The following is a 5,935-nucleotide window of genomic DNA, read 5'->3' on the forward strand; positions in this document are numbered from 1 at the left end:
ACAATTACATTATGTGGCTCACAAAGCCTATTTATTGCTGGCCCCGTTCCCCCTCCAAAATAAATAAATAAATAAACAAACAAATAAATCAATAAATACCCACCATCCACTTTCTATATAAGTGAAACCAACATTCAGAAATTCAAATAAAATTTGAATTTATAACAATATAAAATTTATAACAATATAAAAAATATGAAATATTTAGGGATAAATCTTACACAAGATGTGGATCTCTTGTACGTGGAAAACTAAGAAAAGCATGGCTGTGAGAAATTAAAGAAGACCTAAATAAAAGGAAAGAAATAGCTTGTTTGGGAGTCAAAAGATTCAGTATTACGAAGTTGTCGATTATTCTCAAACTGATCTACATATTCAACAGAATCCCAATCAAAACTCCAGTAGATTTTGTTTTGTTTTTTGTAGAAGCTGAAAAACCAATTCTAAAATTCATATAAAAATGGGCAAGACTCGATACAACAGAAACAATTTCAAAAAACAAACAAACAAACAAACAAACCAAAATTGAAGGGCTAACGTGTCTTGATTTCAACATTTATTACAAAACTATAGTAATTAAGAGAGTGTGGTATTGGCATTAAGATAGACAAACAGACCAGTGTAGCCGGATAGAGTCCAGCAAGAGACCCACACATATATGGAAATTGATTCTTGGCGAAAGTGCAAAGACAATCCAGTGGAGAAAAAAAACTGTCTTTTAACAAATTGTGCTAGGATGCTTAGATATCCACATACAAAAAGTAAACTTGGATCTATGCTTTGAGTCCAACACAATAATTCAAAATGGTCATAGACCTAATGAAAAACCTGAAACCACTGATCTTCTAGAAGAGAAGTATCTGTGGTTTGGAGTTGGGCAGAGATTTCTTAGATATGAATCAAAATGTGTGAACTATAAAAGATTCCATAAGTTGGACTTCATCAGAATTAAATACTTCTGTTCTTCAACACTGTTAGGAGTAATAAAGAGAAGGCACAGACTGAGAAAAAATATTTGCAAATCATGTATCTGAAAAAGGTCTCATATCCTGAATATACAAAGAATTATCAAAACTCAAAAAAAGCACCTCGTTTAAAAATAAGCAAACATTTGAGCAGACATTTCACTAAAGAAGATATGTGACAAACATATTGAGAAAAATCTTTAAACATTATTAGTCATTAGATAAACACAAATGAAAACCACAGTGATGTATCACTATACCTATAAGAATGCCTCAAATCAAAAAGACTGACCGAGTTTTGGCGTGGGTGTGGAGGAACTCTCATATGCTGTAAGTGGAAAGATGAAATGGTAAATCACTTTAAAAAACAGTTTCTAGGGCGCCTGGGTGGCTCAGTCGGTTAAGCGACTGCCTTCGGCTCAGGTCATGATCCTGGAGTCCTGGGATCGAGTCCTGCATCTGGCTCCCTCCTCGGCGGGGAGTCTGCTTCTCCCTTTGACCCTATCCCCTCTCATGTGTTCTCTCTCTCTCATTCTCTCTCTCTCAAATAAATAAATAAAATCTTTAAAAAAAAAAAAACAGTTTCTAGTTTCTTAAATATCCTTTTCCTTACTGTATAATGGAGCCCTTCCTCTCAGGTATTTACCCAAGAGAAAAGAGAACTTAAGTTCATACAAAGATTTTTACACAAATGTTCATAACAGCTTTATGTGTAAGAGGTCAAAACCGGAAACAACAAAATGCACATCAACATATGAATGGATAAACCAATTGTGATATGGCCATACCAAGGCATGCCATGCGGTAATAAAAATGAGCTAATAACGATACACGTAACATGTATGAACCTCAAGATACTTATGTGAAGGGACTAAAACAAAGGTGAGTATGTATACTTTGTATGCTTTTGTTTCGTAAAAACATGCAAAAATTGCAGTGGCCTTCAATGATAGGGACACGAGGACACCCACTGATTAAGACGAAGGAATTTTTGGCTCCTTAATGTGATTTCTTTTCTTTTTTCTTTCTTTCTTTTTTTTTTTTTTGTCGTCGTTGTTGTTGTTTGTTTGTTTGTTTCTTGGTGAGAAGTGTTTCCGACAGCAATGTCAGGAAATTCTTTTGGAGAAGATACTGCTCTCCATCGTGCTGATTGCAAAGGTTAAGTTCTCTTTCTTCCTTCCTAACAAGTGACTTAACATCATAGTTTAGAGGTAAATGCTCTCCAGCTTTGCGCAGGGGCGGTATCGTAGCCAATGAGGTTTATCCGAGGCGCGATTATTGCTAAGAGGTAAATGCTCTCCTTCCCTGCTTCTAGGCACCTCCCAAGGCTCACAGGACCTGTAGCTGGGAAGGGCAAAGCAGTCTGGAGAGGAGGAAGGGTGGAGGTGTGCAGCGTGCCCGCATCCGCGATGGCCTAGGACCATTGCACAGTGAGCCTGAAGCTCCAGGATGGAGTGTGTCAGAATTAAAATCTTTACCCACTGCATATATATTTTTTCTCAGAAGAGCCATTGATCTGGGCAGAAGCTAGATGGATACCTGGTTTTTGTCTGTTTCTTACTAATTGAGCAGAATTCCTTTCCAGATCTCTTTACTAACCGGAATTTGAGGCCACTTCACTTGGTACATGTCACCAGTTTGCTAGGAAAAAAAAATAGCTGGGTAAAAAAAAGGGAACACACTTAAAAATTTTTTTTCATTAGGGTTAGGCTGCTGAGATCTACTGAATTTCAAATGCATGCCTTCCAGGAGTATGAATCTCCAGCGAAGAATGAAATACTCAAGTTAGGACAGTCATAAGCATATTCCACTAATGTAAGACTCAAGAGTTCCTTGTGCAGATGGAGATCTCTGAGTTTATTCTTTGAATCTATTTATTATACTCTTTGAAGCAGAATAGTAACTGTGAAGCTACAAATTAGATGCCTATTTGATATGAGAAATTAAGGAAATAAAGTGTAGTTAAACAAAAATTCAGGGTGGATTTCTGAGCAAAATTAGATTGTTTTATAATCCATTTCATAGAGCTATAGAAATGTACTGTCAAATATCACTTGGAACATATATTAATCAAAATAATATTGTCTTTGTAGATTCATTTTAGCCATGTTCAAATATTAATACCAGGAGGATCAAGGTAGAGAAATCAAAAGATAATAAATATGCAATTTTTTCCTCAATATGCTGACATCCTCTGTATTTGAAAAAAAAAATGTTCCTAAAAGCACTCATTTTCTAACTCTACCAGGCGTCAACACACCTTGTCTGTGAAGAGTCAAATAATGAACATTTAAAGCTTCATGGGCCATGCCTTCCCTGTCAGGACGACTCCACTCTGTCCTTGTAGTATAAAAGCAGCCACAGACAATGCGTAAATAAATGAATATGGCTGTGCTCCAATATCCCTTTCTTTGCGAAACAGGCTGTAGGCCACATTGGGCCCATGAACCATAGTTTGTTGATTCCTGATCTAAACCTGTGTCCCCATGTCCCTGCCTTGACTCTTCCCACTGTCTCATCTGGAACAAGAGCCTAGCCCAGTCACTAAGGGCATGAGCACAGAGCACCTGTTTGGGGGATGCACATTTGGGCAGGGATGGAGCTGCAACTGTCCTGAGTGGGTCTGCAGGAAGCTTTCGGGCTCTGTCAGAAGCACAATGGTTATTATCTAGACGAACTTTAACATAACAACTGGCACCCTTGTTGAAAATCATTTGACCCCGTAGGTGAGGATTAACTTCTGGGCTCCCTGTTCTATACCAATGATCTATATGCCTTTGTTCTTTCCTTTCAAGATGATTTTGGCTTTTTGGGGTCCCCTGGGATTCCATAGGAATCCAATACGGAAAGAACAGTCTTTTCCACAGATGGTGCTATGAAAACTGGATATCCACATACAAATAATTAAGTTGAACCTTTATCTAACACCATATATAACAATTATATTGGACCAAAATAGGTCAAAGACCTAAATGTAAGAGCTGAAAGTAAATTTTTAGTAGGAAACATAGGAGAAATCTCCATGGCATTGAATCTGACGTGATTTCTTAGATATGACATAAAAAGCTCAGACGACAAAGAAAAAATAGATACATTGGATTGCATCAAAATTTTAAAAATATTTTGTACACCAAAGGTTGATATCAAAACTGTGAAAATACAGGGGCACCTGGGTGGTGCAGTCGGTTAAGCATATAACTCTTGGTTTGGGCTCAGGTCTGATCTCAGGGTCGTGAGGTCGAGCCCCACCTCGAGCCCCACGTCAGTCTCTATGCTGAGCCCAGAGTCTGCTTGAGTTTCTCTCTCCCTCTTCCTCTGCCCCTCCCCACTGTGCTCTCTCCTCTCTAAAATAAATAAATAATTTTTTTTAAGTGTGAAAAGACAACCCACAGAAAAGAAGAAAATACTTGCAAATCATATATTCAATAAAGAGTTAATATCCATAATATACGAAAAAAACCCTCCTACATCTCAACACCAAACAATCAAGTAACCCAATAGAAAAATGGGCCAAGTACTTAAACAGGTGTTTCTTCAAAGAAGATAAACAAATGGCCAATAAGTACATGAAAAGATGTTCAAAATTCTAGTCATTAGGAAAATGCAAATCAAAACCACAATGAAATATCACTTCACATTCACTAGGATGGTGTTTATCTAAAACGAATGAACAAACAAAACCCAACAAATATTGGTGAGGGTTTGAATAAATTGGAACCCATATGCATTGTTGGAGGTACTATAAAATGCTGCAGCCACTGTGGAAAATAGTCTGATGGTTCTTCAGAAAGTTAAATACAGAATTCCACATGACCCAACAATTTCACTTCTGGGTCATATTCGAAAGAACTGAAAGGAGAAACTCAGATATTTATATCACTGTTCATAGAAGCATTATTCACAATAACCAAAGGGTGGAAACAAGCCAATTGTTCATCAACCGATGAATGGGTAAGCTGGAAGCAAATGTGGTATATCCAAACAATGGAATATTATTCATTCTTAAAAATAAATAAAATTCTGATACATGCTACAACATGGATGGACCTTGAAAAGATGATGCTATGTGGAATAAGCCAGATGCAAAAGAAAAAGTATTGTATGATTTCATTTATATGAATTACGTGGAATAGGCAAATTCACAGAGATGGAACATAGACGAAGGTTAGCAGGGGTGAGGGGAGAGGCAGATGGAAAGCTGTTCAGTGGGTGCAGAGTTTCTATTTGGGGTGATGAAAAAATTTTGGTAATCAATAGTGGCTATAATTGTACAACACGGTGAATGCACTTAATTCCATTGAATTGTGCACTCAAAAGTGGTTAAAATGTTAAATTTTATTGTATATATACTTTATTACAATAAAAGAAACTGCAAAGAAGCAAGTTTACACACCATGCTTCAAATGCTACAGTTGCTATTTCCTAGTATGAAATAAGCACAATCATAAATATTTTGAGCTGAAAGGCATAGGTCATCTGTGTCAGCAATCAGACCTTGAAGTATAGTTTTATTTTAATAAAACTAAGAGAACTCACGAATCCTCCAAATTCAATGGCTATTTAGGAATTGCTATGTTGAGAGCCTGTGGGGTGGCACCCTGATTGGGACAGTTGTATGGTGTTCCTTCAAACTGTGTTTGCCTGGAAAAACACAGTTTTCATTTAGAATGTCTGTGAAACATCGGTAGGAAGCAAAGTTTTCTAAGATGCTTTAATTATCATTTCAGATAAGATTATGGGAACATGAATACATCAATCAACTGTCTTATCCAAGAATGCTATTATTGTTGGAATCCTTGTTTCTAAAGGCTATAGAACTGGCAGAAACAATCGGTGCAATTGGTCTACCCCAAGTAACAGGTGAGGACATCAGGTAACCCTCTAGACCCCTGGTCATCAGCCTTCTTTGGAAGGTTAAGGACCTGTTGAGATCCCCTTTTGGCCTGTCATCTCTTCACATTGCCTTGAGA

The 5,935-nt window shown here is 37.2% G+C and overlaps 1 non-coding gene across 1 annotated transcript; it reads left to right on the forward strand.

Annotated features, from left to right (window-relative positions):
• Positions 1-2,189: 2,189 nt before the first annotated feature.
• On the forward strand, positions 2,190-2,323 carry LOC123326610. Its single transcript, XR_006541204.1, has one exon. It is a non-coding gene; the product is annotated as a U4 spliceosomal RNA (small nuclear RNA).
• The last annotated feature ends 3,612 nt before the right edge of the window (positions 2,324-5,935 follow it).

Source organism: Neomonachus schauinslandi, chromosome 13 (genome assembly GCF_002201575.2).
Source record: "Neomonachus schauinslandi chromosome 13, ASM220157v2, whole genome shotgun sequence".
NCBI lineage: Eukaryota > Metazoa > Chordata > Mammalia > Carnivora > Phocidae > Neomonachus > Neomonachus schauinslandi.